Source organism: Phyllostomus hastatus, unplaced genomic scaffold (genome assembly GCF_019186645.2).
Source record: "Phyllostomus hastatus isolate PE091 unplaced genomic scaffold, TTU_PhHast_1.1 phas_contig_40, whole genome shotgun sequence".
Taxonomy (NCBI): Eukaryota; Metazoa; Chordata; class Mammalia; order Chiroptera; family Phyllostomidae; genus Phyllostomus; species Phyllostomus hastatus.
Window position 1 is genome coordinate 57,921,997 of NW_025333872.1, and position 26,287 is coordinate 57,948,283.

The 26,287-nt window shown below is 47.0% G+C and overlaps 1 long non-coding RNA gene across 1 annotated transcript; it reads left to right on the forward strand.

Annotated features, from left to right (window-relative positions):
* The first annotated feature begins 1,678 nt into the window (after positions 1–1,678).
* LOC123822053 lies at positions 1,679–26,283 on the forward strand. The gene is made up of 6 exons (XR_006786204.1): positions 1,679–1,788; positions 2,992–3,129; positions 19,526–19,664; positions 24,179–24,280; positions 24,854–25,022; positions 26,104–26,283. It is a non-coding gene; the product is annotated as an uncharacterized LOC123822053 (long non-coding RNA).
* The last annotated feature ends 4 nt before the right edge of the window (positions 26,284–26,287 follow it).

Below are 26,287 nucleotides of genomic sequence, written 5' to 3' on the forward strand. Positions count from 1 at the left end.
TTCACCCAGGGAGCATGTGCAGAGCTGAGTACAGATCAAGTAGTGCCAAGACCAGGAAGCACGCTGGGCCCTTCAGTCCCACTCTTCATTATTTTTGGCCCTGTGTCTGATGGATCACCGTCATTCCCCGACACCCCCACCTCCGCCGCCTTGTTCTTTATCCTGTCTCTTGCTCCTTCTCCCATCCTGTAAAACCCTCAGGAAGAAAAGACTTCTCTTGATATAAGACTGCTCTTGATTTTCAAACTAGTGTTTTTCAAGTTGACCTTTGAAAAACACTAGTTTGAAAATGGAATGGTCCACTTATCCATGGTTTTGTTTTGTTTTCACAAATATATAGTCAGCCCTGTATGCCCCTGGGATGCCCACCTACACAGGGGCCAGTGCCCCTGACCACCATGTCCTTCAGGTGTCGACTACGTAATAACAAGGCCAGTTGGCATTAAAATTAGTATTTATTTTAGTTAGTTTCATTTTTATGATCCGTCTTATTTAAGGGGATTTAACTATTCGTAGACAGCAGGAAACACGGGAGTTTGCACAGGTTTCCTGTCTCTGCTGTGCCACCAGTTCTGGGGCTCTCAGGCTTCAGCCTCTGAAACTCCAGGAGAAAGTGATGGATTACCTCGGGGCCTTTGAAGCTGTGGTCTCGGGGCCCTGGGTTCCTCACAGGCACTTTGGGGGTGTGGCCTGTAGGCTGCCACCTCCTGTCACCATGTTTGGCCTTGGTCTGTTGGATATTTGGGGCCACTGCCTAAGATTCATGGGACAAAATGTTTCTGAAAGTAAAATAAATCCAAAACTGTATGGATTATCTGGTTGTTGAGGAAGTTGGCAACACGGTTGAGGGGTTGCCAGGCGTCCTCAGGAGCTCACCGTCACCCTGCTCTTGTTTGCCACCTGTCCCTCGGACCAGCCCTTTGCTGGCAGCCACACCTTTCTTCAAACATGTTAATAGTACTGATCTGGGATTCAGTGACACCAGCAGGTCTTCCTGTTCCTACCCAGGAAACTCCAGCGTCTAAGGTACTAATACCCGATTGTCCTCCGAGGCTGTTCTTGCCATAACATCATGATCCAGATTTTCTGGCTTCATCTGCAAAGGGAAGCTCCTTTTCCTGTGACTGAGCTGCTGTTGTCAGACTGAGGGTCTGGACACAGGTCCTTGTTCTGTCTGTCATCCTCTAGGTGACTGGCCCTGAGACCACTGGCCACTGGAGAGCAAGGACCTGAAACCCCTTTCCCTCCACTCCTTCCAGGGCTCATAGCAGCCCCTCCACAAACACTTATTTAAGAAAAACACCAATGAATGAATGAGCAAATCATAATTTTCAAGTAAAATTGTCTATTGAATATTAAGTTCCAATTAAGAGACATGTTCTTTCCCTAACATTTAAAGGATAACAGAAGGAACAGGAACTAAGAGTAACTTCAGTTTCCATTTCCTTGACCACCCAATGGCTGAAATCCCCAATTTAAAGTTATGTTATTGCTCTACCACATGGGGAGTTAAATTTCAGGAATGTTGAAAAGCACTTTCCATAGCACAGAGGCCAAACGTGAAAACCTTAATTTTTCAAAGGGATGGAGAATGTTAGTACCCAAGTAAAAAGGTGTAAAATAAGTGGTTCAAGGCCCAGGCAGAAAGCTGAAACTGAGTCCTTTCTCTCCCGTCTGCTCAGGAAGGGTGCCTTCCCTCTCTAAGCCCCGCGTGCACTGCAGGTCTGGAAACCACTCCTCCTGGGGAGACGAGTCATTTCCAGAGACTTCTTTCTGCAAGGCCTGCAGGTAAAAGTCTATCCCGTCTGGGTCCATGATCAACAAAGAATTTCTGTAATGCTTTCAGGCAAATTTGTCCAGAGCACCAGGATTCAGAAGTCAGTTCCTGAGCATCCCAGAGGCCCCCAAGCTTTGGGGAGGTCTGCACACAGCCCTTGCTTTGCTGAGGTCATTTCTGGTGCTGTGGAAACAGCTGGAAGTGCTGAGGGAGCATGGGGGCCGCCTTAAGCTCCAAGGCCAGGAAATCAGTTCCGCCTCTCTCCACAAACAGTCCTCAGAGCTCTACGGGTGAGGGTTGCTGAGGTGGATACTCATGTGAACCTGGGGTTGGGCAAATTCCAGCCCCTTGCTCTGAGGCTGAGATTTGGTTCATGAATCCTGGTATGGCCTGCCCCACTGAGCCCAGAGGGAGCTGGGCAGTGTGTCTCTACAAGTACTGCTTCTACAGGAACAGCTGCGCTCTGCAGACTGCAGGGACAGCTCTGGCAACACAAGCCAACACTGCATGTCATTTACCCAGAGTTCTGTCCCTGGGAACTTGTGCTTCTAAAGTGTCCCCACTGTGCTGACTCTAAGGTCTGTAGCTCGTAAGTTCGCAGCGAGCACTGGGTGGGGAGATGCTGCTGCAGCAGATCCCTGCCCACTCTCTGCCCCATTGGACCCAAGCGCCGAGTCTGTGAGAGCTACACCCGTGGCAGCCAGAGATGTATATGGTGCAGAGGTATAATTAGGTCTGCGGAGGGCGGAGGGGGGTGTTTCCCAACTGCGAGCCCTGGCTGGGATGACTTAGCCGGCAGGAAAGACACATTGCTTCAGCCATGTGCCTGTCACCCAACAAGCATTCACAAAGCACCTACCCACCTCGCAGGACCTTGCTGGGCACAAGAGTCATTTTGGTGGGGTAGCGTGGATTGTGCATCTTAAGAGTTATTAACAGTCAGCTTCCCTGGTTACTAGGGAATGAGACTTGTCAGTATTTTGAAAAATAAAGACGGAAATTAAGTGTACCTGCTGGGAAAAGGCCTCAGGGTTTAAAACTGACTAAGGAAACAGCAGATGTGGTTAATTTACATGTTGATGTGAGCGCCTGTGATGGGTTGGGAGGTTTATATGTGACGACAGGAAACAGAACAGGAATGGAAATAATTGTCAGAGAATCTAATGAGAAAAAACACGTGTTTGTTTGTAACTTCTGTCTCTCTTTTTTAATAGAACTGACATTTCGTACCCAAACCTGAAAGCTCGAGCCAGGAGGATGGGGAAAGAAGATGAATTCGAAGAGCTTATGATAAGCAGTCAGTCTATTCTCCCCCCAGAGGTGCTTCAGAAATTAAAATAAAAACTCAGCAGGTATGTAGGAGCTGTTTTGAATTTGGCTTTGAAATTTTCCTTTATGCCATTAACAGATATACCCAAGTAGTGTTTTGTTTTGTTTTTATGAAGTGGAGTGTAAATTGAACGTTTGTAAGTCATTGAACAGGCTCAGAGGGAACTAAGTATTTGAAGTCATATGGGGTTTTGAGTGAGCCAATAACCACTACTTAATGTCTCAGAACTATTAACGTAAGTCTAGATTTTCATATTTTAATTTCCCCAAATTAAGGTGTACCACCACAAAAAAAGATGATGATAGAAAATATAATCACAAGCATCTGAAAGATAAAATCCAGCACAAAGTATCCCCACCCCAATGCCTACCCATGGACATGAAATATTTAAAGTAGCTCCTGTGATTGTTTTCCTGAGAACAAGACAACACCATTTATGCTCAGCCCCTTTGGTGTGTGTTAGCTGGTCTACGTGGGAGGTTGTTTTTTCAAAGTGTCTGTCCACCTTGGTCCCAGGACACAGGCTCCGTGCAGCTGTGCTTATCGGGACAGGTGAGCGAGGCCTCTGACTCCTTGGGTGTCAATGCCCAGGTGCTCAAGATGTGCGTCTACCCAGCATCAAGGAGAAATCAGTGCCCCGTCCCCAACACACACACACACGCACCAGTCCCAAGCAAATGTGTAAAGTAAGGGCTCATGGTTCTTGGAACAGAGTTTTCTCTTGGCTGTGTATAGAGTTTTAAATCTTCTCATGAAATCCCCCTTAGTGTCTAAATCAAGTTTCAGACCTGGGGGTTCCTCATATAACAACAGATCACACAATTCATGGCCACAGTTAGAGATGCCAAAACACATGAGGTCACCTCAGACACTGAGCACTGTGCAATTTAACAGAACTTGGCAAACAGGGTTGTGTCTCATTAGTCAGGTGCAGGCCAGGGAGAAAAGATGCTGGTCTCCAGAGAGGTGTCTCTGCCCCGCAGAAGCACTTGGGGGCCCTGGACAGGGACCCGTCCTTCTTCCCCGGTGGAGAGTGGCTGACAGCCAGGACTGGCCCAAGGCCCCTCGTCAGGGGTTTGACTTAAGAACCTCAAGTGCAAAGTAAAAGTGGAGACTGATTCTCAGACTGCTTACTCTCACTCCAGAGACTTCTGGAAAATTTTGAAATTCATATGATCTGGGAGGTATTAAGAAAAGTTACCAGAGAGATAACACTGGTTATGTCAGAAAAGTCCAAGGAGCAGCATACCCTGCCTACAGGTAAAGTATGATTAGCTCACAAAATAACATTTACTGGCCTGGCCAGGTGGCTGGGTTGGTCGGAGCGTCGTCCCATGCACCAGAAGTCTATGGGTCGGACCCCCAGTCAGGGCGCATGCCTAGGTGGACAGTTCGGTCCCAGTCAGGGTACGAACAAGAGGCAACTGACCAAAATGTTTCTCTCTCACACCAATGTTTCTCTCTCTCTTTCGCTCTCTCCCTTCCCCTCTCTCTAAAAATCAGTAAACATAACCTTGGACGAGAATTAAAAAACTAACATTTACTGGTTTTTTCCATGTTATAAAAGCAATCCATATCCCTATTCAGGGTAAAAAAGTTCTATAATGCCCAGAAAAATAATACAAAAATTACTTTTTAACATCTGGACCCAAAGAAAAGTACTATTAACACTTTGATATATTTCCTTCCACTTAAAGGGCTTTTAAATAGAAAGCATTTGTTGTATGTCAACCATAACTGAAAAATAAATTTTAAAATAAACACATAAACAGAAAACATTTGTTAACTTCAGTCTCAACTCTGCTTATTAAATCTAACTGAAATAAAGTTGAAATGGGGAACACAAAGCTTTTCTTATTCCATATATACATGTATATAGTACACATATATGACATACACATGGGGTGGGAAGGTAGTCAAAATTATTTCCTTTTATCTGAGTTCTAAAGTCAGGGTCACCTGGTTGGTGTGGCTCAGTGGACTGAGTGTCGCCTGAGAACTAAAAAGTCACTGGTTCAATTCCCAGTCACAGCACATGCATGGGTTGCAGGACAGATCCCCAATTGGGGGCGTGTGAGAGGCAATCGATCAATGTTTCTCTACCTCTCTTTCTCCCTCCCTTCCCCACACTCTAAAAATAAGTAAATAAAATCTTAAAGTCAGGGTCACTTCATGGGCATATGACCAGTGTGCTCACACAGGACTCAGGACCACTAGGGGTTTAATGTTCTTTGGATGCCACCTTGAAACTCCTGATTTTCACTTAGAATTGCTGTTTCGTAAGTGGAATCCAGTGAGTTGAAGGAACGTGCACCAAGGGCTCAAAGCCTTGGCTCACATAGAGTCACACCTCCTGCTGCCTCCCCTCCTTGCCAGGCGGGGCTCTCAGCTGCCTGCTCCTCGGCTCTCTGTCACCCAGGACACCCCTGAACTTCCCCTCACCATCCCCACTCAGCAATCGCTGCAGCTCTCCACCCCAGCGGGGGCCCGAGCCTGGCGAAGGCTGGGGTGGGGTGTGTGCACCTGACAGTGTCTAAGGGATCCTGGGCTGACAGCAGCCACAGTGTGTTGGATGGTGACTCAGTGGGGACAGACCTGTTGCCTATCCCTGGGTACCTAAAATATCCCAGTTCAGAGGTTGTAATACTCATGGGGCTGCCCAACAACAGCGGGTAGGGGCGGTATGCCTGTGGGAAGGGGCACGCCCAGCTCAGCTCCTCTGCCCCTGGCCAGGGAACAAGACCTCAGCCTTGTCCCTGGGACCACATGCACTCATGCACCCACTCACAGGGTCGGGTCCCTGGAGCCCAGGAGGATGGACCTTGCCCTGCAAGTGCTCCCCTGCCTGGTTGAGCAGCCCTGAAAACAAAGAAGAACACCATGATAAGTCTAGAGAAAGAGACCATGATAGGCAGGAAAACTCTATCTTTAGTACCTATAATGGTATTTTTTTCTGCTTTTTCAACAAGAAGACCTGCATATGTATTTTGCATGGGGCACCACAGATTTCATAGCTAGTCCTGTCTGAACTACAATGTCTATTCCTAACTCCTACTGCTTTTGCAGGAAAATCCACAACCTTTGATCTACAAAGGAGTTATATGACTAGCCAAATAAACTAGGCTTTCCTCTTTTGGTGACGTCCACAGGTTGTAGTGTTTATGAATAACCTCTGTCCTCACCTAAGCCATTGTCATTTTATCAGTGCTTCAAGCAGCTGAATTCTGTAAACAGGGCTCTGGGAAAAGGCTGTGCTAGGAGAGGGCAAGCCACACCCCCTCCTCCCCAGGTGTCTCTGAATGTCACCAGTGAGCTGAGTGTGGTTGAGCTCCAATTACAGAACATTTAGCAAGACACAAAGCCCTGTTGTTTGTGCTGAGTTTGCTGCATGGAGCCTGCTCCCTTGGAGAAAATGTACAAGCAGGAGGCAGGTGCAACCATCTGTGCCTCAGGGGCTGTGGTTCTTGGGAGACTTGGGGAGGAAGCAGCTCTGCTCTGCAGCTGTGTGGTGTGCCACCCCACCCAGTGCGGGGTGCATCTCAGCTGTGCTTGTAAAGGGCCTTCAGTAGGGAGCTGGCGGGAGTCAGGCAGAGAGCAGGGACAGAGTCATTTTTAATGGTGGTAAGGTTGATATTACCAAATCTTACTTTGGCTACAGTATACTGGCCAATTCTAAACTCTCGTTCAGATTCTGTACTCATGGCACTTCTAAGATAAATGCCAATGATGAGGGTGTTTTGGGTTTGGGTTTTGATCTGTTAGCATGACTTCATATGGAGGCCTGGGTCTCCTCCTGAACTGGCTTTTCCCAGTGCAAGTGACAGAGTCCCCACTGCCTGCCGGGGGTGCTTATATATATGTTTCCTCAATTTAGTCTTCCTAAGACCTCTGTGGGCTGGATACCTTTGAAGAAGGTGATAAAACCACGTCCTGCTCAGCTCAGCAGCAAGAAGCAGCCGTTGGGGATGGGGGCTTCCAACAGGGGCTGCTCCTTCATGCAAGACCACTGTTTGTGGCCAAGATTAGCTTGGGGCCGGGATTTTCTCAGAGGGAGTTGGAAATGAAGAGACTGAAACTAGGGGACATCACAGGCTCCTGTCCTCCCCTTGGGGTCTCCTCTCTCCCTGTCGGCTGACTGCGGTGTCTACATTCACACCTGCCAGAAGTGCACCCTTGATGCTTCCCTCTGCCTCCTCCCATCTTCTTCACCTTGTCTGGGAGCTTAATCTTTTGTGAGTGAGTTTTCAGTTTCTCAGTGAGAATCTGCAAATGCGGGAGCCACACCCAGTCTGCAGCTGGCTCTTGGAGGCTGAAGCAGGGCTCCCCTGGGAACTCAGAAGCAGCTCCAGGCATCCCCGCTCAGCCTCAGGGTTCGCCCAGGCAGGGACAGGGCCCCACTGAGGCAGAAAGGCTCTGCCCTTCTCCACCTTTGACATTTTGGGCATTGGAGTCATTTTTAACTGATGTTCTAAACTTCTCCAAGCAGTTACAAGACCATCAGTCTCCAAAGTAGAGTACACATATCCCAGGGGTGTGGGAAGAAAATATTAGAACTTCTGAGTAGATGAAGTTCAAATGTAAGAAGTCACACATGATACTCCACCCTGAAGTATCCTAACGTGACCAGGGGGAGGCAGTCTACATGTAAATATGAAGAAATAATAGAGCTGATACTTCTGTTCCTGGTACGTAATATGGCTTATCATCAGCCATATTGTGAGGTGAAAAAAAACTACTCACAACTGATAAGAAGTCAGACAAAGGAACTGAAAGGTAGAGGGAACTCCTGGGAATGTGGTTTGAGATCAATTCTCACTGCTGATGGCCCTGACCCTAAGTACACCACGCTTTGCAATATTAGCCAGTGGTTGTATTATAGGAAGTTACAGGTACATTAACTGACATGTGTTAAAGGTGAGTGAATAAATATGTTTCACTCGAGGGAAGCACAACCCAAATACTCAAGAGAGCGTGGTCTAGGCCAGCATGTCCCCAAGCCGTGCCCTGGGACACAAGTCCCTCAGCGTGTTCACGCAAGAGTCCTCCCAACCACCCTTCACTGACAGGCTCACGGTTTCCCTGAAGCTTTCCTGTCCTTCAGTGACACAAGTAGGCACAGTGCTCGCTGATCACAGTCTTTGGCTTGTGTGTGCTTACCTAACATCACTGATCATTGCTTGCTCCAAACCTGTTTTGCCACTTGCACTTGAGATTGTGTCTGAGTAACTTAATTCGTATTATGTAAACCAATGAACTAGGAGCACAGAAAGAAAGAGATCTCTTCTGTAAGAACTAAGTTGAAATGGTTAAGCTGCGGTATATCCAGCCAATGGGATATTATTTAACACTAAAAGGAAAGGAGCTGTCAAGCCACAAAAGGCCATGGAGGAAAGTTAAGGGCTTGTTACTAAGTGAAAGAAGCCAACCTGAAAAGAATACACATTGTATGATTCCAGCTATATGACACTGGAGAAAAGGCAGAACTATGGGGACATTAAAAGTATCAGTGTTTGCCAGGGGTCCAGAGAGAGGGAAGGATACACAGGCAGAGCACAGAGGGACCTTGGAGCCTGGAAACCACACTGTATGGTATGTCACATGTCACCATACGTTTGTCAGACCCACAGTTTCTGAACCGTAATGTCAACCACGGACTCTGGATGATAACAACATGTTGGTACAGTTCTTCAGGTGGATCCGTGTGCCACGCTATGTGGATGTAGATTTTGAGGGGGGCTGTGTGTTGGGGGTGGGGCAGGGGATGTGTGGGAGCTCTCCGTACTGTCTGCTCAATTTTTCTGTGAACCTAAAACTTTTCTTTAAAAAGGATGCGTTGGATTGTTTTACAGTGTTTAAGCTTTTTCTCTGTAAAAGGAAGGAAATGAACTAAATGAAAAGAACACTAGAGATGGCAGACCATGCACAACTATTACAGTTTATAGAAGAAAGATGGCACAGAGCTTCAGCAAGTGCATATATACAAAGAAATGGCCAGGCTTTGTGTTAGAAGAATGGCAAGTGTTTGTATACTGGTGTATTTTTAAGTTAAGTAGGATGTTTAAGATGGTGAATGTGATCTTTTAAGCACTCTCCGGTATAACAGATTTCTTGATTTGAACGTTTAGCTCTTAGGCTTAATTGCTTTAAATAAGAGGATTTCTGCCATATTTTGCAGGGGTTGTGAGAAAAGGGTTTTGTTTGATTTTTGTCAAAATAAGTTTGGGAAATTTGCAGTAAGTAATGTTAAAAAGATTTCTTTACTCCAGACTTTCTTAGAGACTTTACTGTCCTACTGTGAATTATAAATCTCCAGGAGAGAGAGCAAGAGTAAGAAACGTTCTTTAAATTTATTTGACCACTGAACATTTCTTCCCCTTGGGAACATCTGTCATCAACTCAAGGAACTAGTGTCCTTGGGAGCAGCTTGAGAAATACAGCAGTAAAAGTGCACGCGTGTGCTTGAAGCAGCGAGCCTTCCACCTGGCTGGGGAAACAGCCTTGACTGGCAGTGGTGTGCCTTTAAGTTTCAGTTCTGCCTCAGCCGAGGACCCAGGGGCCACTCGGGCACGGAGGCTGGTGGTTGTGTTAGAGAAGCGAAATACTGAAACACTAGCAAACGAGGAAGACGCCTTTCCTAGAGGGAGGAGGCTACGTGGGGGCGGGGAGAAGTGTTCCGAGAGGGAGAAAGAGGAAGTGGTTCGGCCACTGAGAAGTTCAAGTTTCCTGCAGTCAGAGGACATGGCAACGTGGGGTGAGGAGGTGGGTGGGCAGGGCAGGGGAGAGTAATAGGGGGAAATGGGGACAACTGTAGTTGAACAGTAAAAAATTTTTGTTTAAAAAGGACATGGGAACAGAATGAGAGGGAAGAACAGAACCCTAACTTAGCCCCCAGTGTGCTGTCTCCCGCCTACTGCCACGATTCTGGCGGAACCCGCCCACCTTAAAGAAGCCACGACCACACATACTCACGGGGAAACACACTTAGAGACTGCCAACTCCACCTGGCCAGTAATTATTTCTCTTGGGTGAATCCTACTCTCCTTGGCTTCCCCTGCCTGCCTACAGATGCAGATGCGCGTGTGAACTTGAACTCATGAGAAGCGTGCTCGGAAGCTTTCTCCGCACGCAGGGAAAATACTTCCCCTTCAGCTGAGCCCAGAGCTAAACCCCAAACCAGTTCTGTGGGCATTTCATAGAGATGGTCCCCAAATAACAAGTATGTGATGGATGTGGTCCCTCACTAGGCCTCTCTGAGCTAGACACCTGCTCCCGAAGTTTCCTGGGAAAGGCGTTCAGTTCCTTGTCTGCAGTGTGCATGAGCTGTCTTGTCAAAGCTTAGACTTACGAAAGCCTTAAACGTCTTAAGAAGTGCGAACTTCTAGGCACATTAACTCTTCAATGTCTACTTGCCTTTATTATCGTAAAAGAAGAGCAAAATCATATTTATTTGTTTATGATGGAAAGTAGATGATTGTAGAAGAAATGGGGATCCCATATTCAAAAAGAGGACCCCCACCTCCATAAATAACCTAAGTGCAAGTACCAGAGGCTCCTGCTCTGTCATGTCCACCTTTCTGGGAAGATTGTGCTAGATGCTTCCTCTTCTGTGCACTGAGTCTCCTGTCAGGAAAACAAAAGTGTGAATCAGAATCTCTTCTGAAATTAGAAAGGGCTGAGGGCAGGGAGGAGCCCTGTGTGTGCTCTTGACGAGGGCCAGCACCCCAACAGAAAGGGAGTGGGGGTGGGGCTGGGCTTCGGCCTCTGGCCCTGTAGGACTCCCTTTGTCTCCAGACTCCCCAGGGAGCCATGCCCAGGGTGACGGGAGCTGCCCGCACAGCTGACATACATATGTGTGTTTGCTCTTCCAAATGTAAGTTAAGGAATGTTGACATACTTCCATTGTCCTAGCACTGTCATATTACTTTTAAATTTGATTTTGCTTGTTTAACCTGGTTGAAAGCTCAGAATTATATTAAAAATACATATTTAGAAGTCTTGTTGCCACCTCTGACCCTCTTCTGCCACCCTCTATGTAACCACTTTGAATTCACTTTTAACATATCCTTTCAGGGCTTTTTTATCTGTATACTGATTCATTCCTCATCCAGGACCCACTTACTGAGCACATTCTATATTCTAGGCCTCTACATTTTTGGCACTGTTTTGAGGATGCATCCTTACTGCTATGGAACAAAAAATCCTTACCCTCATGGGGTTTATCATCTAGAATGGGATAGACAGACAATAAGCAATAAACATAAGAAGTAAGAAAATGATGGAGTAAGGAGAACAGTGCAGTGGAGATTTGAAGGGGGGCACGTGGCAACCTGAAACTGGGTGGTCCTGATAGAGTTCACTGATAGAGTGACATTTTGAGTGAAGTTTGAAGAAAGTGAGGGGAGTCAGTTTGACAGGTATCTGGAGGAAGAGCACTGAAGACAGAACAAAGGCCCCTGTGAGGTCCCCAGGCAGAGCAAGCCTATCGTGTTTAAGGGACAGCAAAGACCAAGCGTGGCTGGAAAGGAGGGTGTGACAGGAGCAGGAGTGAAGTCGAAGAGCACGCGTGAAAGGGGAATGCGGCACGCAGGGCCTTGCAGGAACTTCAGTGTTCATCCTGAATGTATCCTAACTGGGGCTGGTGACCGTTCTGAGTGACACGACCTGACACATTGTAGTAGAATCTCTCTGGCTGCTGTTTTGAGAACGGATGGTGAAGGAAGGAACGGTGGAATAAGGGAGAGACTGGCTGGGAGGCTATTGCAGTCATCCGAGCCAGGTGCTTCAAACACGGTTGGGAGCAGTGGAAGTATTAAGTGGTTGGATTCTGGGTATATTTTTGAAGTAGTCACTAGTGGGTTGAGGGAACGACTACTTCACTCTCTTAATGGGAGAAAGAGAAAAATCCATGATAACTCCAACACTTTTGACCTTAGCTATTGGGGAAGTAGAATTGCCATCAGCTGAGATGGCAAGTTGGGGAGGAAAGGTTAGGAATTTAATTAAGCACAAGTGAAGTTTGAAATGTCTTTTAGACATCCAAGGAGAGATGCCAAGTGGGTGTGAAATCTGAATTTGAGGGCTGGCAACATATGGGTGTTATGTAGCTGTGAGACTAGATGAGATAGGCAAGGGAGTGAGTGTCAGTAGGAAGAGGTGGGCCGAGGGCTGAGTCCTAGGACACTGTCATGTCCAGAGCCATGGGAGTGGGAACAGAGAACCAGTGAAAGGGACCTAGAAAAGACAGACAGTGAGGGAGGGGAAAGAAGAACAGAGTGGTGCCCAATGTCTAGTGATGGAAGTGTCTCAAGCACAGAGAAGTGGTAGATTGTGGGAAATGCTGTCGGTGCTCAAGTAAAGCCTTAGGCGTGTCGCAGGCACACAGTGGCATTGCTGTCCTGTTGGGATTTATGACCAAATTGGTCTCATTGGAGTGGTGGCTGAGTGAGTTCAGGAAGAATTTTGAGAGAAGTCATACACAATAAGGTTAGGCATCTCTTTTCAGAGTTTTGCTGAAAAGGAAGAAAGGAAGTGAGGCAATAACTGACAGGGGACGTGGGGTCCAGAGAAGGATTTTTATGTGGGAAAAATAATGTGCACTATGTTGAATGGTCCAGGAAAGTGGGGAGAAGTGATGCTATTGGGGAATGCCAAAGTTTTAGAACAAAGATGTTGAATAGACTTGAGGAGATATCCTCTTCTTTATTATATTTATCATATCTTTCTCATAAAAAGAGCATTTTATATTCACTCCTCTGCAAGTTGAACTTTTAAGTATATTTTATTGATTATGCTAATAGTTTTCCCAAAATTTCCCCCTTTCTCTCCCCTCCGCCCTGTACTCCCCAACCCTATAGCCTTCCCCCCCCTTAGTTCATGTCCATGGGTTGTACATACAAGTTCTTTGAAATCTGTTTCCTGTGTCATTCTTCACTTCTCTCCATCTATTTTATGCCTACCAATTATGCTTCTTATTCCTTGTACCTTCCCCCCTGCTATTCCTCCCCTCCCCGCTGAAAACACTCCATGTGGTGTCCATTTCTTTGACTCTGTTCCTGTTCTAGTTGTTTGCTCGGTTTTTGTTTTCGTTGTTTTTCTTTTTTTTTAGGTTCAGTTGTTGATAGTTGTAAGTTTCTTGTTATTTTACTGTTTATAGTTTTTGATCTTCTCCAATTTCTTAGATAAGTCCCTTTAACATTTCCTATAACAAGGGCTGAGTGATGATGAACCCCTTTAACTTGACCTTATCTGGGAAGCACTATATCTGCCCTTCCATTCTACAATAGCTTTGCTGGATAGAGTAATCTTATATGTAGATCCTTGCCTTTCATGACTTCAAATACTTCTTTCCAGCCCCTTCTTGCCTGTAAGGTTTCTTTTAAGAAATCAGCTGATAGTTTTATGGTCACTCCTTTATAGGTAACTCTCTCCTTTCCTCTTGCTGCTTTTAAGATTCTCTCTTTATCTTTAACCTTGGGCAATTTAATGGTGATGTGCCTTGGTGTGTTCCTCTTTGGGTCCAACTTCTTGGAACTCTCTGGGCTTCCTGGACTTCCTGAAAGTCTATTTCTTTCACTAGATTGGGGGAGATTTCCTTCATTATTTGTTCAAATAAGTTTTCAATTTCTTGCTCTTGTTCTCCTTCTGGCACCCCTATAATTCAGCTATTGGAATGTTTTAAAACCTCCTAGAGGTTTCTAAGCCTCTCTCCACTTTTTAAAATTCTTTTTTCTTTGTTCTGTTCCAGGTGGATGTTTATTTCTTCCTTTTGTTCCAAATTGTTGATTTGAGTACTGGTTTCCTTCCTGTCACTGTTGGTTCCCTGAATATTTCGCTTTATTTCACTTTGGGTATCTTTCATTTGTTCTTTCCTTTTTCAACCAAGCTCAATCAGTTCTGTGAGCATTTTTATTACTAGGGCTTTGAACTCTCCATCAGATAGGTTGGCTCTCTCCTCATTGCTTAGCTTTCTTTCTGGAGTTTTGCTCTGTTCTTTCATTTGGCCTATTTCTTTGTCTAGTTATTTTGTAAGGGGGAAACCCTCCTTGCTGCACTGCAGTGCTGCCTGTGGGGGAGGGGCCAGAGAGGGAACAATGCAGTTCGCCTTCTGGGCTCTAGCCTCACTTTCCAACGGACTCTCAAGTGAGACTGGAAGTTTCTCCCACCTCGGCAACCCCCGCTGTAGTCCACAGTCAGCCCTGAGTCTCAGTTTCCTGGTCAGCCAGCCCCACCCACATGGTCCACCACTTTGCCTCCTGTCTTCTCTGCCTGCTCCGCTGCCCAGCTCCTTCCTACCAGTCTGGTTGAATGTTTCTTTAATTCCTTCATTGTTGGAGTACCATGCAGTTTGATTTTCTGTCCTTCTGGTTGTTTTAGATTGGTTGTTATCCTCCCTTTGGTTGTACAAGGAAGCAAATGGTTTCTACCTATACTTACGCCTCCATCTTGGCCAGAACTTGCAAGTTGAATTTTTCACTTAACAGTCAATGCTTCTCTTCACATCAGCATATGGAGATGGTTCTCTTTTTTTATAGCTGCACACTATTCCACCGAGAGACTGTAGTGCAGTTTAGGTGTCGGTTCCAAGCTTTCGCTGCCCTAAACAATGCTATTCTGAGTAACTGTGTACGTGCCTCATCTCTTATGTGTCATCCCTATTCTGGCCTCAGTCCAAGAGCTAATGTTTATAGTCTCTCCGCTCTCAACATTTCTAATCTGTGACTCTTTTTCCTCTCTTTTGGATTTCCTCCTATTTTTTATTAATTCTATATTCAAATTAATTTTGCCTGCAACACCAGGAACATAATGTAACAGATACAGATCCTTGCTCTTCATTTATTTCTGATGATTGTGTTAAGCCAAAAGAATTATTCAGATACATACAGATACTACATGATCCTGAACATATCATGCAGGATCAATAATAACATTTGATTGAGGATTTTTAGTTATGGCAGCAATATTGTTCACCACCTTCAGAGGTGCTTTTCCAAATCTTTTCATTAGGACTTTCGTTAGATATGTATCTTCCTTATTTCCACATTCTAAAAGATCCCATGTCCTCAACCTCCTCCCCCCTCCCCCACATCATCACCCACTAGTTTTTGTGTATCTGGAAATGACAGCTTGCTGTGTCCAGTGCTGTCTCAGAGAGGCACCATCTCACAGCCATTGATGGTTGTTCAGTGTTTCATGATATTAGTGTTGGCATGTTTCTTCTCCTAGACCTTTGGACACACCAGGTCATGAAAGAAAACTTTTCAGTTATCAGACCACAAATAGTGGACAATTTTATACAGAGATTAATGGAGAATTACCAGGATGGTAGACTAGAGGTATGTATTAAAAACTAGTCATTCTGTAGTGTGTGTGTGTGTGTGTGTGTGTGTGTTTTAAACATAAATCCAAACAAGGAAGACTTTGCCCTAAGCCAGTGATTTTTCAACCACTGTGCTGCAAGAATTTTTAAAACACGCAATACCTGACTGTTTAGTCAGGAGCACTGACCTCTTTTCCCTTAGATTGTCAGATAAAAAAATGACAACAGCCAGCACAACACAGCTGTCTGGTGTGAGTGAATCAAAATTATACCTACTTTTTGTTATATAGGAAAAAATACATAATGTATTTTTGGTGTGCCACAGAATTTTAGTAATTGGTTTATGTGGGCCATGAGATGAAAAAGGTGGAAAGTCACTCACCCAAACCCATCTCCTCACACTCCCCCTCCTCCCTTCAGACCGAAGATGTGAACACCCAGCCTGAACTCAAAGTTCTAGTCACTTGTTACCACATTAATTTTGAGAAAGGACTGATTTCTAATGAAGGTGGGAGAGAAATCAGAATACATGTTGTCTATTTGCAGATTTGGCCAGTTTTAAAAGCAACCTTGGGGTTTGTTTATAAATGAGTTATTTTTAGCAACATTTCCTATTATTAATTTTTTAGTATAGAGTATTTAATGAGAGAAACCAAAATAGCCTATAATACCACCGGAAAACATTTTTTAAGTGTACAATATGAAAAACAAAAAACTTACCCCAGAAAAGTAACACTTTTATCCCTCCTCTGCGTCACCATCCCCAGTGTCCTCACCACAAAAGAAACCAGCATCAATGATGTTTTCTGCGTGTATGCATTTGAATCCGTAGCAACCCTATATAGTGCACACTGAATACACACAACACGCACACACACAGCTCGTGGAGTTTTGAGCCCTTTAGCCGTGACAGGAAGTGCCTTTCTAAATCAAAGGGATCCACTGAAAAGCCAAGAGTATATGTGACTATTTGGCCATAACAAGAGCTTTTAGGATCATTAACAAATTAAACACAAGTGCATTGGGTATATAAATCCTGTTTTCTCTGAAATTCAACCATTTTTAAAAAACCTGATTAAGCAAAATGTGCTCAATTTTTACATGGCAATGTTTTCCCCAAAACTACATGTTTAAGCTTTTCAAATATTCCCCATAATTTTATAATCACCTCAGTTCTGAATTATGAGATAGAGAATTCACAAGCTTGGTTGGGGGTGCATTTCTCCTCAGCACTTAATAATTTGCATGTACGTATTTGCTTGAAGCTTCCAGTCACACCCAGATGTGATACTGTGAATTCTGATGAGGGGGAAGTGGTTCCTTTTGGGTCCCTGCAGCTCAGAGGTTCTCAGCCACAGGCACACAGGTGTTTAGGGAGAGGCTCAGAAAAACATTTGAGCCAAAAAGTTTGTGAGGCTCTCCTTAAAAAGGAAGGAAATTCTGACACATGTCTGATCATGACAAACTTTGAAGACATCATGCTAAGTGAAACACGCCAGTCACAAAAGCACGAATGCTGCATGGTTCCTTCATATGAGGTGTTGAAGAGAAGTCAGATTCACAGACAGGAAGTAGAAAAGGGCTGTCGGCGGCGAGGGGGAGGAGGAACAGGCAGTTAGCATCCAGTAGGTACAGAGTTTCAGTTTTGCAAGATGAAGTGTCCTAGAAATTGATTGCACAATAATGTGAATATACTTAATGTCGCTGAACTGTATGCTAAAAAAAATGGCTAAAATGGCAAATTTTATATTATGTAGATTTTACCACAATAAAAACTACAGGTTTGTGACTCAGGATGTGCTCATCCCCTATCTACACACCTCACCCCAACATTGAGGACGGGATCTCTAGGAAAGGGATGTGGGTATGAGGAGCCAGGCAAACCCATATCGGGCACCACAGAAACTCAGGGCACAGAGGAGACTGGTATCAGCCAGTGCTAGTGTCTGGGAATAATAGGACTTTAGGGCATTAGGTCCTTCCAAAGTCTGTGCCTGCTGGGCTTCTGGCCTCTGCTGGGTCATCTGTAGTGACAGGGACTCACTCTTCCAAACTCCCCCACCCCCCACTCCAGGCAGCCCCTCCAGAGCTGGTGATGGCCTCCCCACGATCTCCACCATGGATCCTGGTTCTGCCCCTGGTCCCGACCTCTCACAACAAGCCTTTAGATGTCTGAGGGCAGGTCAGTCAGGGAAACTCAATCGGCGCCATTGCTAACGCATGTGAAGCTTCCATAAAACTACAACCAAGGGCCTGCTCGAGAGGGACGAACCCAAGCAGGTGGTAGATTGCAAATCCTTACCCTTCTCCATAGGTTGTGGCCCAGGGCCAGGGCACGTGAACTGGGAAATGGAGCAGACACCGGGCTGCCCCCTCATTTGAGGGCCTGCGCTAGCCCTCTCTGCTTCAGACTGACCCACCTTCACTTCCTCCGTCACTCTGCATGGTCACCCCTACCATCCTGGTCAGTCTCCTCTAAATTCAAGGTCATCTGGCCAGCGAAGAGTGCCCTTGACCTGGGTGTAGTGCTTGATTAACACCCATGTGTGGGGGGTTTGGGCAGCCATGCCAAGGCTGACGCATGAGGCTCACCACCACCTGAAGCCCACACGTTGCCTTTAGGCACCTGGCTACTGCCATGCGATCAGCCTTGTTCTTGTTCACTTTGAACCTCTTTAAATCTTTAAAAATCCAGATTTTTGTCATCCAGCATACTTCTTGTCCCTACCTGCTCTTGATACCTCATTCAAGTCATTAATAACAGTTCCTGGCAGGACAGGCCCCCAGCCCTGTGCTGCGTACTCTGGGTCCCCTCCACACTGACCAGGTTCTTCGGGCACAGTCTTTCAGTGGCCAAGAGCCCACCCTGCTGTGCTGTTCTCCATTTGTCCAGGGACATCAGGATAAACCTTCTCAGATGTCCTTCCAAAATCCAGTGGGTCTGATAAGACCCTCAGATACACACAGACACACTCTCACTGATACACCTAGAGGGACACACCCAGACACATAGAGACATATCCAGACACTTATACAAATAGAGACATACACAGAGAGACACTGACACTCGCTCAGCCACACCCACAAATGCACATACATCCTGATATAGATGCACAGAGACACACATAAACACTCACCAACACTCAGGATCTAACCTTCCACACACTGGCTCCCATTTCTCTCCAGAGACAAAATCTAAGCCTGCCTTGGAGGGGTGGACATTTCCTCTGTTCCTCAATGGCCACCTCTTCAAAAAGGGGCCAGATCTCTCGCAGAAAGGGAGGGAATGGGAGTGCTTAGAGAGTGAAGAGTATGACCATTCAGCCACAGGAAGAGGGACTCTGCCATATGCCCCATACTCCAGAGGGCCCTCTGGCCCTCCTCTAGCCCCACCCTTCCCCACAGGGTGAGAAACCACACAGTCCAGCGGCCAGGCACGCTCAGACCCTGGACCTTCCTTCCAGACCACACTCCAGTGCCTGGGGCCCTGGAATTCCCCAAGCCCAGGGCTTCTTCCCCAGATCACCCTCCCTGGAGCTCACTGCCAGTGTGCACCCAGGCCTGAGGGGCGGTCCCGGGCAGCTGCGTGGGGCATGTGGACAGCTGGCTACTGTCTGCTTCTGTGCACGCAAGGGCCCTGTGTGGCATGACATGAGGCCAGAGTGGGGAAGAGACTCGGGTCACACTGTAAACTGGGGGGTGGGCGTCTCTCCCCAAGTCACCACATTTGAGCATAGAACTCAGAGTTGTCCAAGAATGGTAAATTCGAACCTGGCCTTGCAAGTCATTTTTGAAGATCTATTTTCCAAAGTAGGAGAATTCAACATTTTCATTTTACTACTTGTTACTTTGATTTACAACCTTTAAATAGTTAGAATTTTTAGAATAGTATGCAGACCTCCCTTTGCACTCTTGTCCCTGGGCCTGCACATGTTAAGGGCAGGCCTGAAGGAGAGGCTTGCAAAGCTCCAGCCGACATTTTTCTTTGGAGGAGAAATGGAAGGGGGCCTGTGAGCCAAGGCAACCTGGGACATGAGCCCTGGCGCGTGAGGCTGCCCTGCTGGAGCTGCTGTGAATGACATCCCTCCCTCTTCACTTTCAGGAACGAGCACCTGGAGGCCTGCCTCCTTTCCCTGGGCTGTGACGTGACAGCAAGAGAGTGCGGCAACTTCGAGAGCTGCTCCATGTGTTCCGAGCACATGTTGGAGCACGCGAGGCAGAAGCTCTGTCAGAAGGAGCAGGTGTGTTCCCAGAGGCCAGAACTGCAGTGGGGAAGCTGTGGGAGGGGCGGCCAGGGAGCTACTCTGAAGAGGAAAGTAAAACAGAGGGTGGGTGGGAAAAGGTGTTTTCACGTAAGAACGGAGGGCGAGTGGCACGCCCAGTGGCTTTTCCTTGGGCCGGTCTTCTCAGCCACAAATGTGATGGCCCAGCAAGAGTGAGCTGTGTGCTTTGGAGGTGTCTGGTGGGAAATATAAGAGCTGAGCAACAAAGGAGCTGGCTCCAGGGGAGGATGCATAGCTGACCTTCCCACCCTTGACAAACCAAGGCACCTCATGCTATTCTTGGTCTAGCAGAGAAGCCAGGATCCCTGAGGAAACTCTGCCTTCAGGATGCACATCATGGGTCTTGGGGATGAGACTTCTTTAAAATGAGACCCCACTGGTGGGAATCCAACAGTCACTTCTTCTGTCCTAGATTGCACACTTTTTTAAATGGATTGCATCAGAGGTTCTGTGTAATTTTAGTGTCTACCTAAGAAAAGTGCAAAAGCCTGAACAAATGAAACATTCAAATATCCAGTCATGAGTCTTAGCTTTGCCCACAGTTTGGCTTAGCCCCAGAGCCAAGTCCTCTGCTACGGTGTGGGTGCCTGGAGGTGAATGATGTCCTTTGAGGCCGGACTGGGCATCCTAGAGTGCAGTGCTGGCACTGAGCAGAGTCCCGGCATCTAAATGAAGCTGCATTGACATAAATAGGAAGTGCCTGGAGTGTGTTGCCTTGAACTGAACCCTGGTCAGAAGAATACATGTTTGAGCTGAGGTGTGCACTGCTCTCTTGTCTTCCGGGACTGGATCTTTTACGAGAGGTCAGAGTCCACCCAAACACCATGCTGGTCAGGTAGGTCAGTTATCACTGAGCAGTTTCTCTTGTCCAAGTCTCACATCCTCAGTCCCAGTGGCAGACACAGGACTACCCCATGCTGTTTTCCTGCATCCCTTTCAGGAGTGGCCCACGGGAGCCACACCAAAGCGGGTCCACAGCAGAGCCCCCCAGGGACTGTGCTTTCACTATTTAAGCAATGAGGGCTTTTTCTGTTGTGTTTGGTTGGGAATTTTTGTTATTTTTATTGATTTGTTTTTTCTTTTTGTTGCTATTTTGTGGTTTTGGGGAGAAAGGGTTGTTTCAATTCCTCACCTGCAAAGTACAACTCAAAGGAGAAGAGGTAGTTTGCTGAAATGTCAAGGGAAGGACAATTTCAACATGGAGGCCAAGATCAAGTATTTTCACCAAATGAAAAGGGCTTAATTAGTGTCCATTCTAGGGCCATTCATTCAGCAAGCATTTACTGAGCACCTACTGTGTGCACGGCACTGCTGTGGGGCCCTTAAACCAACCTAGATTCTTCCACCCACATTTGCCCAATGAGATATTCACCTTCTCCATTAGGTTCAAGGCAGAAGTGCAAATTGTAGCGGCAATCTGGAATTCCTGAACTACCTTTGGTTAAAAAAAAGAACTATTTCTGCTGCTAGGTGGCAGAGCTCAGCCATAATATGACCATGGAAATCACTGCTCTGAGAGCCCGTCTCATGGACTTGGAAGAGGGGAACCTGAATCTCGAAAAGCAAATCAGAAAAGAAGTGCAAGAAGAATATGAAGATTTAGTCAAAACTCTGTTTATGGCCTGGCTGGCATAGCTCAGTGGATTGAGTGTAGGCTGCGAACCAAAGTGTCACGGGTTCGATTCCAAGTCAGGGCACATGCCTGGGTTGCAGGCCACGGCCCCCAGCAACTGCACATTGATGTTTTTCTCTCTCTCCCTTTCTCCCTCCTTTCCCTCTCTAAAAATAAATAAATAAAATCTTAAAAAAAAAACTCTGTTTACGGCGTGTTTACACATGAAGGTAAGTTACCTGTGTCGGACATCAGGGCAGGCCCGTGGGGAGCGGGAGACACTACACGGCGGCCACATGCAGCAGGATCAGCGACAGAACGGGCTTTGGCGTCACAAGAGCTCTCCAGCACTAAGTTTCCTCCACAGAGCAGGAGTCAGCAGCGGGCTGTCATTATTTTACCATGATAGACACTGAATTTTAGGTAATTTAGAAATTTGCTGTTTTCCGCACCCTGCTGCCAGGTGAGGGAAGGAAGGGGAGCCTTCTTCTCCAGTGTCTGTTGAGCATGCCCATCCAAATGGGAAAGGACAGTGCCCTGGGCCAGGCCACACCCCAGAGCCGGGAGCCACAGGCACCTCCTGAAAGCTTGCTAGGCAGATTCAGAATTCGGATTGGCTTTCAGAGCTGTTTCCAACCCTCAAAATGCCCTCCAGCCTTTCCCTAAAATCTGGTGTTGGAGCTGCTGGCCTGTCAGCCGAGGCCCACCTGGAAGAGCAGTGTGGGGTGCCCGTGTGATCGCCACGCTGTGGAAGCCTGTCGCTCTGTTAGGGTGTCCGAGCAGCTGTAGATGGAGGTCCTGAGCCTAAAATGGGCCATCACAGAGCCCGAGCCAGCTGTCCCACAAGTATGAATTTCAGGTCAAATGCTCCGCCCTCCAGCCCACTGCCCCCTTCCTGATCCTGCACGTCCCCAGCGCCAGCCCCAGCTGGGTCCTTACGTCCTGTATCTGCCATGGATTCCTGGGCCGTCACTGGCGTCTTTATACTGAGAGGCGCTTTCACTGATGCTCTGCCCTGGCCTGTCCATTCCAGACAGGATGGGAAATTCCTTCTTGCTCATGAAGGGCCCACAAAATACAAGAGTTTACAAATACTGAAGGACCAAAACCCAAATGCACTGGGCCTGCCGCTGCGGGGGAGGGGTGAGCAGTGAAGGCTGGAGTCTGCTCCAGAGGTGTCCAACCTTCTGGCGTGTCTGGGCCACACGGGAAGAAGAGCTGTCTTGGGCCACACATTAAATACATAAACATTGAGGAAAACTGATGAACCAAAAAAAGGTTTTAAGTAAACTTACGCTTTTGTGTTGGGCCTCATTCATAGCCACCCTGGGCCACATGCAGCCTGTGAGCCATGGGTTGGACACCTCTATCCAGCTATGTTTTAGGTGTGAAATTGCTGAAGTTCTTTCTAGCTTCTGCCAGATTCCTAGACAAAAAGTGGTTTCTGTACTTCTCTCAGGCTAAACTAGTCCTACAAGTCCCCTCCCCCCACCAAAGTAGGGTATCCCTGCTCTACCCCAGGGTCCCAGAGAGTGAGTGGCAAAGCTTTTGCTGGGGCCAGCCGCTAGGCTCCCCACCTTGGCTCCCAGCAGGGCCCTCTCCTCCTGCCTTCCTCTCCAGGGAAGTAGTTCAAAGGTGAGAGGCCACCCCACTCTCACCCCTTACCCCAAAACACTGGGTCTCCAGGAGCACTTATCTATGATCAAGTCATTTAACCCTGAGCCATTACCCCCAGGCCATTCAAAACAGGCTGTTTCACAATGAGATTTCTCCGAGGGGGCGGGCGGGGCGGGGGGAGGGGGCTCACTAGGAAGCCAGTCAGCCTGAGTCCTTCCTCTGCTTCATCTCTTTTTAATGGACTTCCCTGTTAGTGGTCATCCACAGTGTTTTATCAGGTCAGATTCTGCTGAGTCACCCGGGTAGCAGAAAAAGCCCTCAGGTTAAATGCCAAAGTAACCATTTGAGAAGGGAGATCAGTTTTCCACCTGTGACCCCCCTCTCTTCTACCACTCGGCCTGCCTTGGCATCTGACAACCTAGGCCAGCTCTCAAAGGATGAATCCCTGCATTGAAGTCAACACTGGAGGGGCTGCTAGTGAGGCATCAGATAACACCTAAGGAAATAATTGGGAGGATGATTTTTTTAAAGATCTTATTTATTTATTTATGACAGAGGGGAAGGGAGGGAGAAAGAGGGAGAGAAACATCAATGTGTGGTTGCCTCTCACATGCCCCCCACTGGGGACCTGGCCCGCCGCCCAGGCAAGTATCCTGCCTGGGAATGGAACCAGCGACACCCTGGTTTTCAGGCAGGCGCGCAGCCCACTGAGCAACACGAGCAAGGGCTGGGTGGGTGATTTTTTTCATGTGAAATCATTTATAAAAGTTGCATTTTAGAAGGCAAAATGACTTCCTCAGCTGCCCTTCCTGAGCTTGAGTCTGCGATCTGGAGCTTGAGTCTGCGATCTGCAGAAGCTGAATGAGAATCAGCTTAATTTGATCCAGAAGGTGTATGAGCTCATCAGCAAAGTGAGGACAGAATGGACTGAGCATGTGAAGGACCTAAAGAAAATATGGGGCTCTGCCAGACCCGATGAAGGAACAAAAGAAAGTGTAGCCAAAGTATGTGATTTCGTTCAGCCATGGGACAACAGCTCTTCCTCCCAGCCTCTGCCCCCTTCGCTCCCTTAGCATTCCAGTCCGGTCTGCCTGAGACAGCAACACATCAGGCATCTTCAAAGGGCACTGGGGCTCACTGCACAATTGTGTCATCTTCTGCAAGGCGTGTTTCTGATGTTAGGGTTCATGCCCTTCCAAGAAAAGTGTTGGGGGCAGACTTTTCTGAAAGTGAGCCTTCTTAGCAGGAGCAGCTGTGGGACTTGGAGCAGAACAGCAGCCTGACCGCCCTGGTGAGCCAAGTGCTGAGCCTGGGCCACTTCTGGCTGGCTGAGCATGGTGAGAAGGTGAGCAGTGGGGTGGGAGGCGGGCCCTGGGGCTGGGCTGGGCTGGGGCGGAGGGGGTGGGGGGCTTGGCTGCAGCAGCTCTGGCCATCTTAAAGGATCTCACAGGAGAGCATTCTTCCAGGGAAAGGGCAATGTCAGAGGCTAGAGAGAAATAGGAAAGAGCCAGAAGCAAATTTTGGGAAAACAAATTAGAGAGTTTACTATGAGGAAAGGGTAAATATGGAGGAGAGACTACTGAGGGCTTGAGACAGCTTCTTCAAAAATGCTTCGGATCTTTGAGTTTCAAAGATGCTTATTTGAGTAAAATGAAGTAACAACGTAATACTTGGAAAATCCACTCCAAGATAAACTGAAACCAAGGCACATATTAGTAGTGGTTTGGACACTTTTACTTACTGTTTCAGAAAGTCTTTGCTCAGTCACACTGCTCTCAAGGGAAGTGGCGGGGGCAGTGACCAGCAGGAACCCCGGCAACCACAAGTTTTGAAGAACAGTGGATGGTGAGGTGGTTTAGAGATGGCTCGTGAAGCTGAAAATATGTAAAGGACACCTATTTCCTCTCTTATTTGTTAGGAATGTTCGCAGGAAGCTACACAAAGTAAAAAGAAAAGTGTTTTAGCATCAAGCTAATGGCAGAACAAGAAGAGGTTTTGTTTCATCTGCAGTTAGTGGCCCTGAGGCAGGCCCTTCCCCGGGGTCCCAGGCCGAAAACCTGAGGAGGTGTGAGCAGCAGGAAAGCAAGGTATCTGGGCCCAGAAGCGCTTCCTCCCTGTCTCTGAGCACACCCTGCAGAGGTGAATGTGGCGACTAGAAGCAGTGGGCACTGGCTGGGGCAGTGGGCACTGGCTGGCGTGGTCACCAGAGCACTGCAGTGAGAAATAAGCAGGTGACCCAGACCTTGGCTTCCCTTCACCCTCCTTTCCAGCCCAGAATCCAAGGGCAGTGGCCAAAAAGCTTTTGTTCTTATTCCTATTAAGCTAAAATGGTAACACGTTACTCATACTTCAGATTATTTAAGATTATTCATGTCTGTGTGTGTCTCTCTCAGGATCTTTTCACCCTAAAGGCACTTTGGGCCCTGGGTCTCTGCCTTGGATACAGTCCTTTCCTCTGCAGAGCACACTTTCCCTCGACAGCACCCTCTGCCCGGGGAGTGCGGCCCAGCTGTCAGCATTATGCCCCAAGCAGACGGTCCCGGGTCCTTTCCTGATGACACACACTAAGTTTTCATTTCAGAAGTTACTGCTGCTCAGTAGAGGCTGGCACCAAAATAAAAGTGTTTCCAAATCTAAGCTCTTAATTACCGTGCCAGTCCTCTGAGCATGAAAGAAGCAGAGAGACCCTCAGTTGAGAGAGAATGGCTGAGTTTAAACGATAGCCCGGGAAAGCAGGGCATATTTAAAATACGAAATATGATTTGTTCTTTTTGGATCCTAATTTCTCCATCATTGTGCACCAGGTGATTATGGTGTATAATTACATAAACTGTAAAGTCTCTATACAAGTATAGTAAGTCCTCAAGGTCATTGATAGGTTCTGTGACTTTAAGCTAAAGGATGAATAACAAAACCAATTTTACCACACGCTAATTGATATAAACAACAGTTAAGTATCTATACAGCATCTCATCAACATTATAATGAAACAATGTTGAACAATACAATACCATTCAAAGACCTGCTGTACTCATTGTTATTAGTCATATTGTAACTAAGGGTTGAGCATATGGAACTTATGGTGCTGATTAGAAACATTTCAGAACAGAACTAAATTATTACTACTGTTTTCCTTCTTTAACCATCTGGAGTCTGGCTTTCCCACAGCTAGTTTGGAAGTCAAAGCAGAGGCAAGAGTAGACCCTCCCTTCGCCTCTTATCATGCAGCTTGGATCAGCCCCCTCCCCAGGTAAACCCCTCCCTGCTCGCTCATGACAAGTGCCCAGTGACAGTGCAGATGCAGTTTGAGATCGATGAGGCTCTGGTTAATAAGGTAAGCAACATACACATT